The sequence below is a fragment of the Mustela nigripes genome, chromosome 3 (genome assembly GCF_022355385.1).
Source record: "Mustela nigripes isolate SB6536 chromosome 3, MUSNIG.SB6536, whole genome shotgun sequence".
In the NCBI taxonomy this organism is placed as follows: domain Eukaryota; kingdom Metazoa; phylum Chordata; class Mammalia; order Carnivora; family Mustelidae; genus Mustela; species Mustela nigripes.
Genome location: NC_081559.1, coordinates 161,826,176 through 161,846,826, shown reverse-complemented (window position 1 = coordinate 161,846,826; position 20,651 = coordinate 161,826,176). Strand labels below are relative to the sequence as shown.

General features: G+C 49.2%; 2 long non-coding RNA genes across 2 annotated transcripts in view; one reads left to right on the top strand and one right to left on the bottom strand.

Moving 5' to 3' along the window:
• Window positions 1–3,014: 3,014 nt before the first annotated feature.
• On the bottom strand, window positions 3,015–6,142 carry LOC132013216 (uncharacterized). Its single transcript, XR_009402922.1, has 3 exons — window positions 6,061–6,142; window positions 4,299–4,421; window positions 3,015–3,319 (listed from the first exon to the last, which is right to left on the bottom strand). It is a non-coding gene; the product is annotated as an uncharacterized LOC132013216 (long non-coding RNA).
• A 9,943-nt stretch (window positions 6,143–16,085) lies between these two features.
• Window positions 16,086–20,651, top strand: part of LOC132014208 (uncharacterized) — a 39,393-nt gene continuing 34,827 nt past the window's right edge. Inside the window, exon 1 of the long non-coding RNA XR_009403241.1 lies at window positions 16,086–16,370. This is a non-coding gene — a long non-coding RNA (uncharacterized LOC132014208). The remainder of the gene's footprint in view (window positions 16,371–20,651) is intronic.

The following is a 20,651-nucleotide window of genomic DNA, read 5'->3' as shown; positions in this document are numbered from 1 at the left end:
ATTTCACCTATTCAGAACATCAACAAGCCAGATACTAGATGTAAGAGAAAATTCTGAATCAATCCTGTTGAGCTGAACTAAAGGAGTAAATGCTTTCTGGGTATTAGAGATTGCTCCAAGCTGTGCACGTTATACTCCCTTCCAGTTGAATACCTAAGAAAAGGAATCCACCACCATCCAAATGGACAGTGAAGTGTGTCAAGAGAAAGGCCCACTGTATCTTCTGGCAGCCAGTAGATCTGGGCAGATCTCCTTTCATTGCAGGATAAGTTCTAGAATACTTCAGATAAAGGACAAGCACTGTCCTCCTGAAATCTAGCAGAAGAACGTACTTCTGAAAACAACGTACCGCAGGAACCAGAAGAGGATTTTAGAAGAAGACTGTTCTGCATCTTTGTGAGGACACAACAAGACATGGTCTTTTATAGCAAAAAAGGATGTGGGAAGAGCAGGTATAAATGAAGGAGGATGAAATTAAATCAAGGACCGTTGCGGGAAAATGAACATGCAAGGATATCCAGCAAATGTGAAGAGAAGTTAGGAGTGGGTCAGAGGGCACCTAAAAGTTACTCACGCTGCCAAGGGAGAAATGAATACAAGTGGAACTGTGGCAGTAAGCAAAGACATCTCTCAAGGCGCAGGTGACCAGGTCGCCATATCCGTGATGTTTTGCCCAACAACTATTTGTTCAGTAGTATGTTGAATGCCTACTACTTAACAGGCTGTGTGCTCTAGGACAAGATAAGATGGCTGCCCAATGGACACAGCGCCTGCCTTACTCTGTGGTCCTTTCTGTACCTTTTTGCCTGATTCTCCTTTGGCACCTTTAACATGACCGCTGGCAAAGCTGCATGCAACAGGAAGGTGGCATTCTCAAGGACAGGATGTCAGCCCGTTCATCTCTGTATGCCTAGAATCTAGTATAAAAAAGGTTTCTTGAATGAATAATCAAGTCAGTGAATGAAATCTGACCAGACTGACCAACAGCAAAGGTTCTTCTCTTAAGAATTCTTTGATAGTAACAGCTCAGAAGCAACTCTCTAGAACCATCTGGTGTTGATTTCCTGACCACACCTCCTCAGGCCTCTTTGGAGTCCAAAGTCCATGGTTATTACAGATGTGAAATTACCTGGTATTTCCTTTCCACATTTTTACTTTCTTCATGGACATTTATTCTAAAACAGTTTCTAATAACTTACTTTAGTAGGCTTTTCCCTAATTTTTAAAGCAACAAGTCCCTTTGGTATATAGAAAAGCATAAAGAAAAAAAGTACTGCATCTATAAGAGGTATTTGCTGAGGTCCATCCTACCCCAGGTGAATCTCAGCTGTACCTGTCTTGAGCACTTGGAACAGTACTTGACATAGAATAGAAAATAATAAATATTTCTCAAATGGATGGTCATAAGCAAGTACTATGGTCTCTATGCCTCAGGGGTTCAGGAGGCTGAGGGAGGGCCCTGCCCTGGTCCTGAGCCCCTCAGCCACACCTCCAGGACTTATAGTCCTGGCTGCTGTAGCCCATGGGAGCTAGGACCACATCTCTGTTTCCAGTACCGCCAGAAACCTGGGTCTGTGCCCACCATGCCTCTTCTGTAGCTGGAATGGTCCTAGGCCCCTGGCTCTGCAGGAAACATAAACCACCTCTGAGCTAAAGAGTCCTGGTTTTCTGGAGTCCTCCAGGCAGGGATGCTGAACCCCGCACCCTGTAGGAATGGAAACAAAACATCCATGTGTTTTGCCATAAAGAGTGGAAAGTTGATGGCCTTATCTGCCTATGGCTTGGTTTTATAAAATCTTTAATGGCTTCAATATTAATTAATATTAATATTAATATTTTATTAAATTACTAAATAATTAATAAATCACTTATATTTTATAAATATAAATTTATATCTATATTCATTCATTAATAATCAATGTTAATTAATTACTGATATGTTTATAAATGTATTTGTATTTCTATAATATAAAATTAAATTTTATAAATTATCATTATTTATATATTATAAATAAAAATAATATAATATTATAAACTATTTTATTAAAATTAATCTGAATATTAATGCTTTTAATATTTTGACAGGTTTTCCTATTTGGATGCTTGTTGTTTTAAATGCTCTGCCTCTTTAACTGTGACTTCACCTAGCTCTCCCTTTTTTTTTTTTTTAAGATTGTATTTATTATTTGACAGAGAGTCACAGTGAGAGAGGGAACACAAGCAGGGGGAATGGGAGAGGGAGAAGCAATCCTCTTGAAGGGCAGGGAGCCTGATATGGGGCTCGATCCCAGGACCCTGGGATCATGACCTGAGCCGAAGGTAGACACTTAACAACTGAGCCACCCAGGCACCCCCCTCCCTCACTTTTAAGCTGCAAATGCAGAATGATTTGGAAGGAACCTAAGCTGCAAGTCGTGCCCACAGCAGGACACAAACTCCTGGGCCTTCCTATCTCTTGGGTGAATACAGCAGTCTTCCCTGCGTGCACCCCTGGGGGTAGGGCAAGGGGGACCCAGTCCCCCAGTAAGAGCTTCTATGGGGTTGATTCCCAGGGAGGAGCCAGAGGGAAGAGATGTGGCTGAGGCAGTGATAGCACTCTGAGACTCCGCGTCAGAGGCCTGCAGATATTCAGGGGAGCCCCCACGACCGAGGGACTGGTGGAGAGGTGGGTAGCTACCTCTGGGCCTCCCATTCCCAGCCACCAAAAAGACCAGCTCCCCTTTAATTGGCGCTACCCCAGGGCCTTGTATGACATTTCGTTAGCCCACAGGGTGCACAGCCAGCAGAAGCTGGGAAGCCACTGGTTATCCAGAAAGGGCCCAGGAGGAGACAGTGCCTGGCAGTTGTCCCCACCCCTCTCCCCCACTTTGCCAGTCCCAGAACTCCACTTTGTCCCAACACCCTCATCAGAACCTGATCTGCTGGCACACTGATCTTGGATTTCTAGCCTCCAGAACCAGGAGAAATCAATTTCTCTTGTGGATAAGCAACCACCAGAGCAGAGATGCAAAGTAGAATTCAAAAGGAAAATAACTTACAATAAAATAAGGTGTACTTCAACAGGCAAGCACTCAGCAGGACCATATTTGGAAGAAATAAGTAAGGACGTTCCAGGAGGGAGGGTGCAGACCCAGAGACTTTGTGAATCTGGGGGCCCCCAGGGCAGGGCCACACAGCTTTGCCGTGTGGAGACTCGGCTTCCGTGAGTGGTGTGGGCATTGCTCGTGCCATTTTCTACGACGGTGAACGACTTTTCCAAAAGTTCTGAACAAAACCAAGCAGGGTATTCATTCCGTTGATATACTCAGTAGTCGCTTTCCTGGAAAATACAAGGTATTTTTTAAATGCTTTGGGTTTACAGATAAAAGAGAAGTAGCTTTTAGCTCAGGTCATTCTGAACAGTGTCCTCATCTGTGAAAACATTCAGTGAGATGCTCAAAAATCATGCTGCTCGCAAGAATGGACAGACCCATGCACCGCCGGGTGTTCACTGGCGCTGGCCTTGAGATCTCCAGGTGTGACAGGGCAGAGCTCTGAGTCACCACTGAAGATGGGCTCCTCCAAAGGGCTTCACCACCCCCGCTGAGAACCGTAGATCCAAGCAAACCCTGATGTTCTCATTCCCCTTTCCTGGGATGAAGCCTGAGAGGAATCCTACAGGAGACCTTTGGCACAAGGTGTTTCTACCCAATAAAAAGAGACACCAGTGCCTTAGCAGTAGATCTCTCTGCCTGGGATCACCCTGTGAAGAGGTGCTGTCTGGGGGACTGCACCACAGGCTAGTTTGAGGACAGTCGGCCTGAGGAAGGGGCCAGTGCACAGAGGAGAACAGAGCGGAAAGGTGGAGTGACAGGGGATATCTGAGATGACATAAAGTGAGCCTGTGAATTCCAAGCTTGGAACTGCTCTGGCTCCATTCTTTGATATGCTAAGTAATTGTGAAAGCTGAGTTTTCTGTTATGACCAAAAAGCTTCTTCCTCATAAAAATATGCCTATTCTTGGGGTGACTGGGTGGCTTGATAGTTAAGCCTCTGCCTTCAGCTCAGGTCATGATCCCCAGGTCCTGCGATCAAGACCCAGGAGCCCCAGGAGCCCCAGGAGCCCAGAAGGGCTCTAGCTCAGAGAGAAGTCTGCTTCTCTCTCTGCCCTTCCCCCCTGCTCCTGCACGCACATGCGCACTCTTTCTGTCTGGCCTTCTCTCAAATAAATAAATACATATATACATCTTTAAAAAAAAAAGTATTCCTATTCTGGTTGCTTCGAGACCCCACTTCTGGGCTTTGGGCAAAGCATGTACCTCCTTTCTTGGCCTTTCCTTGAAGCATGGTAGTTCAGGAAGTTTCTGGGCTCACATTCCAGCTCTGCTTTTACAGGCTGGGACAGGCAGGTCACGTCATCATTTGAAGTCTCTTTTCCTTCTCTGTAAAATAGGGATAATCATGGTTTTTCTAACTCCGGGGACGTAGGGATGAAATTAAATGAGTTAACGGAAGAAAAGCATTTCAAACTGCCTAGCATGTCCCTCATGCTGAGTAGGTGTTAGCAATGATTAGTCTGTTTAGTTTTTGTTTTTGTTTAGTTTTGTTTCTGTTTAGTGTTTTGGGTCACTAGTGGCAGAAATTCAGTTCCAACTAAATTAAGCAAAAAAGGAAAAGTTACAGATAGCGGAGGGCACGAGATGGGTTCCAGGACCAGGAGGAGATAGATGTTGAATCGAGGCCCCAAGGGTGGGAGGTGGTTTTTCCAGAAAGCAGTTCACAGCCTGTGGCTGTCCCTGAGAATCACCCGGAGGGCGTTTAAAAGTCTGGAGGCCCAGGCTGCACCCAGACAGACTCCATACAGGTTCCTGGGGCTGGCCCCCGCCCTCGGTGGTGTCAGAGGTGACTCCAGCGTGCAGCCCACGCTGAGAACCACTGCGTAGAGCTGTCTTTATCGGACTCTCATCATTTCTCCTCTCTGCCTGGTCCTATCCTACAGGAAGCTCTTCCTACCCTCCCCCCCATCAGATGTCTACGCACCCATAATAATCTCAGTAGGAAAAGTAAGTCATTAACAAAGCTTCTTTATTTCAGCATCTGCATGTCAATGGATCTGTCCTGCTTGGGTCTGTCTCCTGCTCAACCTTATTCTGATCACCCACCTGCTGTGGAGGGTGGGGGTGGGGGTGGGGTGGGGTGGGGGGGTGGGGGTGGGGTGGGGGGGTGTACCAAGTCACCCCAATGACGAGGAATCTTGATTGACAATACACCGAAACCCTTGGGATGAAAGCCATCAAGTCCCTCAGAGGTCTAAGAGGACTGAACAGGGGAAAAACCTTCTATCTCATCTAATTACCTAAAACTAGTTATGCTTTATCTGGTTTGATAGAATTCATAGAATTGATAAAATTCAGCATGTTTTGCTTCAGCCATTTTCCCTAAAGGATAAGATCCGGGCTTGATGGTGTGTTTCCTTCAGGTCTCTGAGCCACTGTAAGTGACAGGTTATTGCTTAGAGGGGATGATGCCTGGCCTGTCTCTTGGCTGCTTGGTCGCTGCTTATTCACAGACTCTTGTCACGCCCACAGATACTGAGCTCATAGGTTACGCTCTTGAACTCACACCTGTAGCTACTGACTACACAAAATTCCGATTCAAACTGAAATCCAAGTTTCCGTGGCCTCCAAATTTGACCTCTCACCTCCTTTACTTGCTTGTCTTGGGGCTGAGGAGCTCTTTGTGGGAAGGCACGTGTTTTTGAACCGACAGATGATGAGAAGGACACATGGGAGCCTCTCTTGCCCTTATGCCCTTGTTCTGAGTAGCTCTCACCAAATTCCCTTTTCTAAACTGGACATCACTGAGAACAGGAAAACACATTCCCAACGTTCCTTCCAGAAGGTGGAGAATTTTTTCAATCAGTTTGGGTAAAGTGTATATGAAGAGAGAAACCACACTAAATACCTGTGCATAATTAACGTAATTACCAACAGAACCAAACAGCCCCGGCGGGGTGTGGGGGGAGGGGCTGTCTGCATCCCCAAGGGTTCCGGAGGCTGTGCTTTATCTCCGCGGCCCTACCTGTCACGTTTTCTGAATTCAGCTGTCCTTCAGGTTTCACAAGGTTCTGGGTGACACGCTGAGCTGTTCATTTCGATGGCTGTTTCCCAGCCCAAGGAAGGCATTGCTGCAAAAAGGACAGATGGACGATGGGGACGTGGCTGCAATGTGGATGCAGGGGTGCGGGGGGGGGGGGGGGGGGGGGGCGGAGTGCCTCTGCCATTGTGTGCGCTGCCTCTGGGGGCTGTTCTTATAAAGGAAAGCTTGATTTCTTGGTTATTAAGTAGATACCTCCCTGCGTATTAAGTAGTTGCGGATTACAAAACCATTCTCTTCCTGTTTTGTTCACGCTTTGCGTAGTTTCAGATGAAGTGAAAGGGACCCCCCAAAGGGGCTTTGCTCCCCCACTAGACCGAAGAACACCTTCACCCGCGCAGCCCTGGAGGCAAGGGCCCAGGGAACAGGAAGAAGATCCGCTGCTCCCCTCCCCCCAGCCTCCAGGTCTCTCCCACCTGCCTGCCGCCGCCGCCGGGGCGGCCGCCGCCGGTAGGGTCGCACTCTCCGTGCGCTTTGAGATCCGATTCCTGCGTGAAGCCACAGCATCCTCTTTGGTGTTCTTTGAAAGTTCTGTGTTTTTCCAGCTGTTCCACAAACCTTTGTGGACCAGGGCAGCCTTGCACATAGCTTTCCAAAATTACCCAGGCCATCGACATTCTTTCCACCCCCAGTATCCGCACTGACCCCTCCGCCATTTGTTAATGCAAATCCTTCCCCTCCGAAGGGGGTTTGTCTCACTTCCGGCTTAGCACAAAGGCTGTGCTCACCGCTCAGCCCACGAGTAGCCCTGGAAAGGGGTCACCGGGCACAGCTAGGATTAGTGTTCTCTATTCTTGAATTTCGTATAAATAGAATCACACAGTATGTCCTTTTTGTGTGTGGCTTCTTTTGAGCAACACGTCGTCTGTGAGATTCAGTTATGTTAAGCCCTTCTTATTCCATTGTATAAATAGGCCACAATTTGTCAGTTCCCTTCTTGATGGACATTTGGTTTATTTCCGGGTTTTGACTATGATGAATAAAGCTGCTCTGAGCATTTTTGTCCAAGGCAATCTCTGGATGTAGGTGCTCATTTCTCTGGAGTCTATACCTAGGGGTAGGATTGCTGTTCCTTCTAAGGGGGTGCTTCACTTTATTAGAAACTTTCAGCTTTCTGAAGAGTTGGTTTTGATGTGTTTATTCCTCATAACCGTAAGTGTTCATCGGTCAGCTCACCACGCTTACTGAGCTCTTACTATGTGCCAAGCACTGTTCTAGAAGCTGGGATATAGCAAAGAATAGACAGACAAGGTCTCTGTCCTCAAGACTCCTTCTGGGAGTTGGGCGGAAAGGGGGAGGGTAGAGTCAGGCAATAGGACTGAAATAAACAAGGTAACTTCAGGGGCTTGGAAAATAGGGTAAAGGATAGCGCCCTAGGGAGTAGGAGCTGCTTCTGCTGTACTATCAGGAAAAGTCTCTTTGAGGAGCTGCATCTCAGTCCACATCTGAAAGATGGGGTGGGTGTGGCCATGCAGAGCTTGAGGAATAGTGCTGGAAGCAGAGAAGGAAGAGCAAATACAACTGCCCTGAGACAGGAAAAAGCACGGTGGGTTTGAGGGAGCGAGAGAAGGCGCATGAGGCCCCCCATGCAGTTCATTCATTCATCCAACAAGTAAATACATATTAAGCTGCTTTTATGTTGCCGGCACTGTTCTAGGCCCTGGAAATGGAGCATGTGACCAAAATAGGTGAACGACCTGCTGTCACAGAACCAGGAGGGAAGAGCAGGTAGTACGGTCTGGAGGTGGAAGCAGGGCCCAGGTTAAGTAGGACTGGATAGACCACGGAAATGAGTCTAGAGGCTTATCCTGCAGCAGTGGGAAATCGTGGGTGGGCTGTCAGCGGGGTCGTGAAAATGATCTAATTCACAGGGATGGACTAAGGGAGATTCATTAGCTAGAAGGCCGTTTGATCCAGGCTGAGGTTCTGAGCCGAAACTCCATCCGTGACCGTGGAAACTGGGAAAATGACCAGAATTCAGGGTATATTTTGGAGGTTGAGCCAATAAGACTTAAAGAAAGATTGATTGTGGGGTGAGCAAAAAGAAGAATGCAATTTAGATTCTACGTTCTTAGCCTGAGCTGCTGAGTAGAGGGAGGTACCATACACTGAGACCAGGAGGGCTGGGCTTATGGGGGGGTGGGGAGCGGCCAGCAGCGGAGAATTGGAGAGGAAAAGCAAGAGTTCCATTTTGCTAAATGTGAGATGCAAAAATTCAACTGGAAATGTTCAAGAGGCAGGAGTTCGGGGGGAAATCACGAGCCTGAAGATCTAACTTTGGCCATCGTCAGCACATAGAAAGTCCAAGTCTGAACGGGAGCACCTAGGACGAGAGTACAGGCCAAGAAAGGGACTGAGGAAAAGTCGGAATATACTGAGAATTTCAAGTTCCATTTTACCACGAGGAAACTGAGGCTCAGAAAAGCTAAGCAAATTGCCCAAGGCACAAGGTATGATAAGTCTCATTTCAGACTCTGTGTGCGTAGCCACGCCCCTTTAATACCTGCGGTTTCTCAATTCTGCTACTTGGATGCCTTGTGACCTAAAGGGAATTATTTAGCCTCTCAGTGGCCCTGTTACCTCATCTGTAAGGAAGGGACAACCGTATGCATACCACATAGGGCAGTGTGAATATCAGATCAAAGAATATAACAAAAGTGCTTATAACAACGGTTGGCACACAGTGATGTTAGCTCGCATCATTCCATGAGCCACAGGCTAAGCACAAGCAGGCCTCAGAGGCCAGAACAGGTTCAAAGTTCCGAATCTGCATGGCCAGGGGAGCTGGCTCTAGGAGCCACCGCCAGGGACATGTCAGGCTGGGTGTGAGGAGGGTAGGTCAGCCTTCTCCTTATTGTTCCCACAACAGGCCCAAGGGGCCCATGAACTTGCGTCCTCTCCCTGGTGCAAGTGAGCTGCGTCACCTGGGGAATCAGGTCAGCCACGGACACTGGGAGGGCAGGCAGAGGACACAGGGACTCCTGAGCCCCCAAAATGTACAGAAGGATATGCAGGACCCCTGCTTAATGCAGTCTGTTCTGCTCTTTGATGTCTAGCCATGTTTGGTGCAAAAAATCTATTTGGTCTTTGTCCTCAGTTGCTGGCATAAAGATCTTAAAACTCTTGGAATTTCCTGAGTGACAGGAATATCTTTTGGCATTCATAGTGGGCCCCTTTGGAGGGTACCTGAGTTTATGCTAATGAGGTGACTTAGCTTGGGGCTGCTAGATTTCCTCAGGAGGAGGCTGGTCACCAGTAAGGCCCAGGGATTAGATGCTTGAATTTTCAGGCTCACTCATGACCTATGGGAAAGAGAGGGAGGTGGGTGTGAGAGACGGCTAATTAAACTCCGTACAGGCTCTTGAATGACAAGACTCTTGATGAGCTTCTGGTTGGTAAACACGTCTGTGTGCCGGGAGGGTGGCGTACCCTGGTTCCATGGGGACAGAAGCTCCCGTGCTCCAGACCCTTCCAGACATCACCCTATGGACCTCTTAGCTGGCTGTTCATTTATGTCCTTTATAATTAACTGGTAAATGTACATAAATGTTTCTCTGAGTCCTTGAGCCACTGGGGCAGATTAATCAAACCCAAAGAGGGCTTTGTGGGAACCCCCAATTTATAGCTGGTGAGGAGTACAGGGGACAAACTGAACTAGCAGGTGACATCTGAAGAGGGGGCAGTCTTGTGGGAGGGAGCCTTTCACCTGTGGGAGCTGATGCTATCTCTGGGTAGTGTCAGAAACTGAGCTGAATTGTAGGCACCCACTCAGGGTCCGCCCGAGAATCAGAGAATTGCTTGGTCGTGTGGGAAAACATGCATCAGAGCCATGACTCAGGATTCCTCCAGTTAGCACCTAGGCTCTAAAAAGCTGAGCCTGAAGGCAAGAGAAGAGAAAGATGGAGTGACTATTGAATGTATTTTATGCACGTGGGACAAACACTTGTGTTTTTGTGTGTAAGGACAGTGTCCCTTGCCCCCCCCCCCCCCCCGCTCTTGGTAATGACCGCCCTTCCTTCCTTGAAGTTCCTATCCCTTCCCTCATCCCGTGTCACTCGTAGATTCCATGCCCCTGTCCTCAGTGTTTGCCAAAAGGGTAGATGCCTGATTCCAGACATACCGACCAGAAAAATGTCCTGTGGCTTTACAGATATTGGGAGGATCGACTTTCTTTCCTCAGGAGATGCTGAGTGGCGATGACATAAGCATGGAGCTGTCTGCCTACAGACCTCCCTTTGCCCATCAGCCCTTAGGAGAGAACAAAACCCATAGAGAGACAACTTTTGCAGCTTTCTCCCTGGCTCGGGCGGGGGAGTCAATACATTCCCTCTGTTTGCTTAAGCTATTTGGAATTCCTCACAATCATAAAGGACTAATTCCTGTTATGTTCCACTCATGCTGTGAAACCAAGTTTCATAGCCTTGGTTGAGACTCTCCTAAAGTAATTCAGTGTTGTCATTTACTTTCATGAATGATGAACCTAGAAGTTTGAAAGTTCTAGTCCGAGGCCTTATGGCATTAAACACACTGACTCGTGACTTAGAGTGTATGTGGTCTATTTTTAGTTTACCACCTGCCCTATAAACCTACCCTGAACTCTGGAGTCTTTGGGGGATCCCCATAAGAAAGGAGCCTTCCACTACTGTGGGCAGAGTGTTTGGAGACAAGAGGATCCTTAACAGACAAAGCTTTGGTTAAGGACCTAGGACATCTCTAGACAAGGAGACTGGGGCAAAGGAGTCGGGTGACTCCAGATTGAAATCCTACTGGATGGAAACAAAGCAGCCTTTTGGACTTGGGTTCCTACAGTTCTTGCCTCAGTTAAAAGTCCAGGTAACTTATGGGTCCCTGAAAGATTTAGCAGATTTCCAGAATCTTCTGGTTTCCAGTCTTCCTGGAGAGAGTAGATCACTGGGTGATATTTTTGCTTCATTCATATGTGTATATATGTGTGTGCTCATGTGTATCTGTGTATATATGTATGTACACACACACACACACACACACACTCACTCACACAGGCTCCATCTTCCCCCCTTTCTCCAGAAAGGAAGATTTAAAGAAATGGCAGAAAATATCAGAATTCCTTAAAACCTCTTGAGGAATCATCTGGATTTGGCCCCCTTTCCTCCGGCGAGATTTTCATCTCGAAGTTCTAAATTCTTTTCACAGCTCCCGAGTTGGTGAAAGCCACTTGAGAACAAGTCTTACATTGTCTTGCTTTCCTTTGGGAAGCAAGGTGGGAAGAATAAGAAGTTGGAAGGAGTTGGAAGAATGAGGGGGGGGGGGTTGGCAGGCCTAGGTTTTAAAAGCTCAAGAAAATGTAGCACTTGAAATTGTAGCCAGGAGAGAGGAGACCCAGGAGGCCCAGAACTCGAAGCAAATGTGGGTTTTTGGTGTTATTCTTGTCTTCGCTAGGCCAATCACTCCTCCTCCTTGTTCTTGCTGCCTGGAGCTGAGTTTTTAAAGGGTAACTCTCTCCTTGCTGAAGCAGAGCTTTTGTCTGCCTGGGGAATTCCTGAGCAAGATGAAGGGAGTTGGGAGAGAGGTCGGAGTTTCTGCCTGGCCACCTCTCCCTGCTGCAGTGGGAGCCAGAGCAGAGCAGTAGCCAGAGCAGAGCAGGCTCAGGTGGACGGTGAGCCCTGTGGGGGAGTGGCCCTTTCTCCACCACTGTTTTGCTGGCGGCACAACCAGCCTCTTAGAAGATGCTAATGAGATTCTGGTAGGGAGCTCAAAATCATCTGTGGCAGATGGTTGAAGGTTAGGTTTTGATTTCCCTTGTTCCACTGTTGTTTTTCTCTAAAAATGTGTTAACCAATGTGCCGCTTTCTTGTGCTTGGTTTTGACAAAGCCACAAATTAATTTTTTACTCCTTTTTGTCCATCCTTCCTCTGGTCATAAATATCTTTTTAGACATGAAGGCAAATCATTGTTCAGCTTTTTCCCTCTGCCTTTCCTCTGCAGTCTGTATTGTTTTTTCTTTAATGCAGAAGAAGTCATTTGAATTCTCTTTTAACCTACAAAGAAAATAGGCAGCAATGCTAGGAGTGCCCCTGGTAATGTGTAAATTTATTTTCTTATTGGCCGGGGCAAGTTTAGGTTATCATGTTTTGGTTAGTTTACCCTCCCTCTGTGGACAGATAGAAAAACCAAAAATACTATAGAAGCCAACAAAGGGAACGCTACCGTTTATTGAATACCTTCTTGGCAGTCATGGTATTCATTCGGTACATTCCAGGCATCATGTTAAGCGACAGGTGGACAATATTTTAGCCAATCCTCCCATTAATCCTATAAGTAGGCACTGTCCTTATCCCCATTTTACAGATGAGGAGAGTGAGACTTGGGGAAAGAAACTTGTCCCACATGGGATGGCCAGAAAGTGGCAAAACTGGAATTCAAAGCCAGGGAGCCCCACTTTGAAACCAATGCTCTTAGATGGTACCTTCCTCTGTTTTTCTTCATGAGTGTCAGTTGCATCAGTGCTGGAGGTCTCTAGGACTCAGGGGCACTTTTTCTGATTCCAAACCCTTGTTTGGACACCAGATAGCAAAAGCCTTATTTACAGCGAGAGAGTCTGATACTAGTTATGGAGGCATTGACTTAGTCTCAAAGATGGAGCAGACCCACCATTTTGCACATGAAGAAATTGGTATGATGCTTCAGTTACCTATTGTTATGTGAAAAACCACCCTAAAACCGAGCAGCTTAAGCCACAACACTATTTTATTGTGCCCGATTCCACGGGCCAGGACTTCAGGCAGAGCTCTGCTGTGCTGTGTCAAGACTGTTCCGTGTGGTGTCAGCCTGGTCGACCAGATGCCCTCGGGGCCTCAAGGCTGGCTGCTGGCTCCCTGCCCAGCAGGATAGTCTGGACACTACCTCATGACTCAGGCTCAGAGAACGCCAGGCTTCAGCCCAGAACCAGAACAGCATCCCTTCTGTCTCCTTCTGTTGGTCAAAGCCAGTCCCGGTGCCCACACAGATTCATGGGGGAAGGGAATTAACTCTACCTCTTGATGAAAGGAGCAGCACCTGTAGCACTCATGGTTACTTGCCAGTGGCAGATACCTAAGGCTTAGACCAATATCAGAGAAAACCTCACCCTGGCAGCTTTCCTGGAAGGGAAAAGTTTCCCTCTAGAATCTACGTTCTCTGTTGACTCTTTCAGCCAGAAGAGGTAAATTTTGAAGGCATTTTAAAGGGAATGGGGGTGATGTCCTTCATCTGTTTCCATGGGGGATGGTGTTCTGTGGGCCTGTGTGACCAGCTGAGTCCACTGCCCACATCACGCTTCAGTGGCACCTCCTGTAATCTGGGCCAGGCTGCATAATCTCTTTGCCAAGAGGGAATCCCAGCTAAGGCAAGGTGACCGGGGGTGTTTGCCCTCCCAAGGCCACAGAACTGATGTGTCCAAAGATGTTGCAGAAGCTGCCAAGACGATCAGGGAGGAGAAAACCACCTCCATCAGCCCAGAATGATCAGCCCAGTGTGCCTCTCACAAAAACAGATGGCCAGCCTCACCAAGAAGAATTTAGTGAGAAAATAAAGGAATTTCTGGCCTTAACTAGCAGGACATTTGCACACATTTTATAAAGCTCATCCACTCAACTGAGTAAGGAGCAAACAAAAAATTCAAGGTCCAAAGTAGAAATATGCACCCAGGAAGGAAAAATGAAGTAGATTATGACTAGATGAAGAATAATTCAAGCTTAGTGACTATTAGAGCCAGAGGGAACCCAAGAGACCCAACCCCATTTTATGCATGAAATAATGGAGGTCCAGGAGAAAACAGAAGTGAGGTGCCCGCCCCAGTTCCTGCAGCTCAGTTATTCTTGTATTGGTAATGAGCGCTTAGCAAGCACTGGTTAGGTGGCAGGCCTTTTGCTGGTGATAGAAGCTTGAGGTGGAGTGGGACACAGTTCTTGGCCTTCACAGAGCTGACTGTCTAGGAGAGGCCGTGAAAAGCAATGATCACAGAACAATGCAGGGAACACAGTGCCAGCAGTGCTCAGAGCGAACCGTAGGCGCCCCACTTCTCAGCTCCGGGCTCCTTGCCTGCTCAAAGCCTACGGGCTCTGTAGAGAAGAAAGCTTGTTTTCAAAGATCCTGCCTACTGAGCTACCCATTGGAGCTACATCAGAGCCCGGTGCTTTAAAAGAAAGTGCAGTCTTTCAACATCCTGTGAGTTAAGGAGAGGACATCCTAAGTGTGCCTTGCATTCGGGCAGGCCCTAGGAAAGCATTCACGCATCTTGGGACAAGGACAATGTCACTGCACGGGGCCACACATCCCAAAGGAGGCCCGAAGCTTTCATCCAGAGCCTCTGACTTCCAACCCTTTTGCTAGGCTACCATAGGAGACATATTTGGGCTGGAGCCCACCACAAGCAAGTGTGGTGGGCCCTTTATCAAGTCATAAAGTTGGTTTTAAAAGGGTGTTTGATCTAATGGGAACTCAAGAATTTGGGGAGGGAACGGAAAGTCGCGGGTGGCTTCTACCTTCCACAGCCTTCAGCTTCCTCCCCTCCTTCCCCTTCTACAAGTGCTTCTCAAAGCTTGCTGCCCCTTAGAACCATCTGGGGAGCTTCGAAAACTCCTGTGTGATTTTTTTTCTCCCTATGTGATGGAGGAAGGGAAGCACAGACCTGGGTGTAACTTGACTCTGCAAGCCTCAGTTTACTCATCTATCCAATGAGAAAAAAAATCACAATACCCAACCACCTCAGAGGGCTTGCCGTGTGTCAGCCACTGATCAGAGGACTCTACAGGCATGTCTTGCTTTTTATCATGACAATTCTTGGAGTAAGTGATTATAACTCCATTTTACAGATGAAGAAATGGAGGCTGAGAATGTAAGTCAATGTGCCCAAGGTCACATGACTAGTAACAGGCTACAACCTTGGGCAGTCTCTGGGGAAAGCCTGCACACATCATTCTGCTACACCATTTCTGAAGGGCAATGAGAAGAAGGGAAGCTCCCCATGTATAATCATCTTCTCCCCTGGGTCTGTCCCCTTCCCGGTGTCTCTGTCTCCTGGGATCCTGACACTTGGTGGCCCCTGCTCTCTAGCCTCTGTGACTCTCACCAGCTGCTCAGGTCATTCTTCCTGCTACCCCCAGTGTCTCCAGCAGTTCCCCGGGGACTCAGGACTCCCAGCAACCCACTACCCCCCTCAGGGCTCCCATGGGGACTGTCAATGTACTCCATTCCTCTAAACCACCCCCCTCCCTCTGCTCCCCACCCATACTCCAGGACAGATTTGCATTTTGGCTTCAGCCCAGCAGTCCTGCTAGAACAGCAGAGAGCAAGGAAGAGTGAGCCTAGAAAACTTCTTCCTCTACTTGTCATTTCCTAGCTGATTCTGCCGTGATGGTCAATGGAGAGCTTAGCCATCCTCACAGAGCTGGTCTTCCCTGAGAGCTCACTGAGTGCCAGAGGCCTTTCAGACAGTATCTCATGTCAAGCTTGCCAGAAACTGGCAAGGTAACCATCATACTCCCGTTTCACACTTAAACACCCAGGTCCAACTTCCCCAAGCTAGAGAGAGGCAAAGGTGGGATTCCAGCCCCTGCCCACCTGCTCTGCAGCCCACACCGTCTCTATTACAACACAAGAGAAAGGTAAAGGGACAAGGATTGTCTACGGAAGTGTCTTGTAGCCCCAGATGTACCCCCAGACCCGTGGCCTCAGCAACACCAGGGAACTGGTTAGAAATGGGGGCTCTCAGGCCCCACCGCAGACCTACTGAATCAAAACCTGCGTTTTAACAAGATCCCAGGTGATTTCAATGCCTATTAAAGTTTAAGAAGCCCTGGTCCGTGGGCCGCGGTCCGCAGCCCTGGCTGAGCCACTGGAATCACCTGGGGGAACTTGGCAAACCGGGTCCCACACCCGGAGTTCGGATTGGGTATCATGGGGGGGGGGGTTGTCCGTTTGTTTTTAGCTCCCTAGGTGACTCTACGGGGCAGCAACCTTTGAGAGCCACTGGCAGGAGGAAGGGGAAAGCCAGAGGCTGGGTCAGGTAGAAGCCACCAGCGACCTGCCATTCCCTCCCAGAGCAGGGCCACGCAGGGGGCGTGGAGAGACCAGCATCAGGGAGGCCAGGAGACCCGCTGCCCGGACAGTGACAGTCTGGATGCCTGCGGTTGGACAGACACTGGCTGCACAAAGACGCGGGGTTAGAGGAACTCCTCAGGAACCCCGACTCTCCGGACGCCTGGAAAACGCTTCGGGTGGGTGAGTTCGCGGGGTCCCCAGGCGCGCGGGGAGCCCAGCGCTGGGGGGAGCGAGGCGCCGGGAGCAGCACGCGCAGGCGCAGAGCCTTGAGGCGCGGGCCCGGGCGGTGGCTCCGGCTGCTCTCCGGCTAGGAGGGGGCGACTCGGAGGGCGGGGGACGGGGTGCGGCCGGGAGAGCCCGCGGGCCTCTGCGGAAAGCCCAGGCGGCCGGGCCACATAGCCGCCTGCCGAGGCGGTCTCCGGGGGTGGGGCGCGGCAGGCCGGCAGGTGCGGCGCGGCCCGCGGAGGGCGCGTTGGAGCGGCTCTTTGTTTCCCGTGCGGCACAGCCGCGGGCCCGGGCGCCAGCCTGCCGCAGCTGAGTCACCGCGGACTGGCGGCTGTGTGGCCACGCGGCCCCCTCCCGGAAGAACGCGTCCCTTTCCTGAGGCTGGCTTATCTTATGCGATGCAAGGGACTAAAGGCAGCGAAGGGGCTTCTCTTCTACAAAGCCCTTTACTCCCCGGGCTGCAAGTGCAAGTTCGGAACCAAGGTCACCCCCAGCCCCACCCTCACACAGCCCTGAGCAGGAGCCTGCCCCTGAGGATGCCACTTCTAAGGGGATCATGATCTGCTCAGCAGATCTGTAGCGTCATGGTTCAGAAAGGTTCCTCCAGGTCTCCACACCTGCCTGGGATGTGGGGTCCAGGCTGAGTGCGTTCGCCTGGAGTCTGGAGGACTTGCTGGAAATACACCCTCCCCAGCCTTGTTCGCAGAGGATGAGATGAGTAGAACTGGGGTAAAGCCCGGAATCTGCATTTTAACAAGTACCCTAAATGTTTCTGAAGCATGCGGCTGGTAGTCTGCACTTGAGAATCGCTGATTTTGTAGAAATTCCCCTTAACATAGATGTGTTAACCACAGATGGGTGTTGCTGAGTAATAAAGTTGAGTTTGCCTGGGGAAATACAACCCAGCGTGCGTTGGCAGAGGTGGGAGTCATGCCAGGGTCACCAGGTCCCCAAGCTTGACTTTTTAAGCCAAGGTCAAATCTACCTTCAGGGATTCCCAGAGAGCTTCTCAGCCCCTTTTCTGCTTTTGTGGTCTTGAATGCCACCTGAAGTAAACAGTGTCAGCTGGCACTTTTACACTCTGAGTTTGAACAGGAGGACCATCTAGTTTGGTTTGTGGATTTGGGCATGCTGTAGCTTAAACCTAATCAGCCACTCTGGGCATTAACCCCCAGAAGATTCTGTCATGTGTAGAGAGAGGTCTCCTCAAATGGATTTTTAGATCATTTCAACATTGAAGACTTATCGTCTATCACAAAAAGATGGAGAAAAAAATTACTAAAAATTTGGTTTAGAATAAATTTATTCCTTTGGGCAGCAAACATTATCCTGTTAACAGACCCAAATGAAAAAAAAAAAAAAAAAGAATAAACAAATTCTATTTTCTACAATGAAGGCAGATGACCTTGGCTCACATCTCAGCTTTCCCACTTATTAGCTGGTAACCTTGGGCAAGTTTCTGACTTCAGTGTGCCTCTAATTTCCTTATCTGAAAAATGTAGTTGTGCATATTTATTTTATACTTAGTGCTTCTGGATAAAAGATTTGCAAGTATTATCTTAAGTACTTTTCATTTTACAACTGAGGAAACTGAGGCTCAGAGAGGCTGGAAACCATGGTTGCTCCATCTGGATGTGTCTTCTCTCCCTTTTGACCACACCTGTTCATTGCCTCCTGGCTCGTGACTGGCTGTCAGACAGTAACTGCGCATGTTCGCAGGAGCACACCATCATGGCTGACTTTTTTCCTGAGCCATAAACTAGTGTCAACACTTTACTTAAATGAATGAACTTCTTACCACCCTTCCACGAGATGGGAATTATCATCATCTCCCTGTCTCAGAGGGAGAAATTGAAACAGAGATAAGGAGCTCCCACTGCCAGCAAGGGGCAAGACCTGAATGCAGGGGCCGCCTTCGGGCTTCCAGGCCTGGGCACCAGATGGCTGGTCTGTGTTGTCCAGTTACCAGTGTTACTGAAGATGGGAGGGGTCTCCCCACTCTCCTGATCCACCAACACTGCAAGGCTGAAATTCTTCCTTCCCATCAGCACCCCGCTTGTGGGCTTGTGGGTGCAAAGTCTCCTTCTACCAGAAAGCTTGCCACTCTGCTGGGCCTTTGGAAAGTGGTGTTTTTAGAGGACAGCTTAGAGGGGGCTTTGGAAAAGACTTCAGTACATGCTAGCATCGAGTGCCCTGGTGACCTGTAGACAGGCTTCAAGGGATGGACACTGAATGTGGCTCCCTGCCCAGGGGCTGGCTGTGCACCAAATGCAGGAAAATGGTTTGCAGGCTCAGCCTCCCTGCCCCAGCTGGCCTCCCGCATGGCAGCCTGGCTCTGACCGTCTCATGTGTGGTCACTCTTCTCACACCGAATTTTGAGGCACGTGCTAGGACTACGGGCCTCATGGGCAATCCTGGTAAGGTCTCAGATGTAAACAATGATCGTGTTATGGGAAACTGGAGAAAAGGTGATCCTTGTTATAAGGTGGCAAAGAGTTCAGCGGAGCTGTGGTCGGGTGTTTGTGAAAGGTGAACATTGAGAGCTTGAAATGAAATATTTAGCTGAGGAGATCTCCAAGCAGAATGTTGAGAGAGCCCCTGGGTATCTCCTGAGTCCTTACAGTAGAATGCAAAAAGAGTGACATGAATTAAAGAAGGAACTCTTAAACAAAATGGAACCAGAGCTTGGAGGTCTAGAAAAGGGTCAGTCCACCATCATCGCAAGAAAATGAAAAAGCTTGCTCAGAATTGAGCACTACGGGTGTGGCTAAGCAACCGTTTAAGAACACAGGTGTGAGCACAGATCCAATGCGTTAGCTCAGTGGCAGTTGGGCAAGTTATGGGGTTACACCAGCAAAGGCACCGAGGGAACAAGAGAAAGCAGGACAGAATGCAGGAGACGCATCATACTTCCCATATGCTGCAGGACCAGAGCCTAGGGCTTTTTGGCTGCAGGGTGCACTGTCCTTCAAGGAAAAGGAAGAAGGACCCTCTAGGCCGTTCAGAGATGACTGGGCCATCACCTTGCCAGAAGCCTCCTACCCCCACTTGGCACGGCCGCAGAGGTGGGACCCCTGCCTCCGTGGGTCTGAAAGGCAGAGCGTTGAACCAAAGAGGATTACTCTTGAGCTTTAAGATCTAGTGGCGATTGCCTTGCGAACTTGCCGGCTTGCTTGGGGTCCCACTACCCCCTCGTCCCTTCCTGCTTCTCACCTTCAGAACAGGAAGGCCTTCCGTGTCTGTCCGATGGGTGTATAGTGGGAGTCCAGAACCCACACGGTTTCAGAGGCTCACAGGTGAAGAGTATTGCCTCAGAGTCCATTGCATCTTGAGTTACCCGGTCAGTTTAGATGGTATGTCGGTGGGACTTTAGAGTTGTGGCTGGAATGAGGCAAGGCTGGGGAGCCACTGGGGTAGGATGGATATGTTTTGCACATGAGAAGGACACAAATGCTGTGGACTGAACTCTGCCCCTCCCCCCCCCCCCCCCCCCCCCCCCCCCCCACCAAGTGCCTGTGTTGGAGCCTGAATCCCACCCTCCTGTGATTTGGTATTTGGTGGTGGGGCCTTCGGGAGATAGTTAGGGTTAGGAGAGATAGTGTCCTCCTGCGAAGGGACCGGAGAGCTGACTCGCTCTCCCTCTCTCGGCCACTTGGGACAACTCAAGTCTGCCATCCGTAAGGCAGGAAGAGGGTTCTTGCCAGCCACTGACCCTGCAGGCACCTTGAACTTGGGCTTCCAGCAGCCTCCAGAACTGCAAGAAAAGAAGTCTCTGCTGTTGAAGTCCCCAAGTCTATGATATTTTGTTAGGGCAGCGCAGGGGAAACACTGCCTCTGGCCCACAAAATCTTGGGAAAGCTGTTTTTTCTGGCTGGCTCTTGGCCAACTAGCTCTAAAGGCAGCTCTTAATCCTTGCTTCTCAAACCTCCCCCCAAGGACATCCCACAAAGGATGCTCCAGTGCCCAGCGAGCTGGGAGAACACCTGTGGCTCAGAGCAGACCGTCTGCTTTCGCTTGGCGTTCTGTGGCCAGAGCGCTCCAGCGTGAAGAAGACCTGCCAATCCCAGACTCCAGCTGCTCCCTGCCCATTCCCAAAGTCCCTCCAGCTTCTGGGCAGTGCTGTCCGTAGGGAGAACTAATCTGAGTTTTAATTCTTGTGAATAAACTGAAAAAAAGGTCCAAATGTGGGCAGCAGCTGGGGTAGAGGAAGGGAGGTAACCAGTATTCACGAA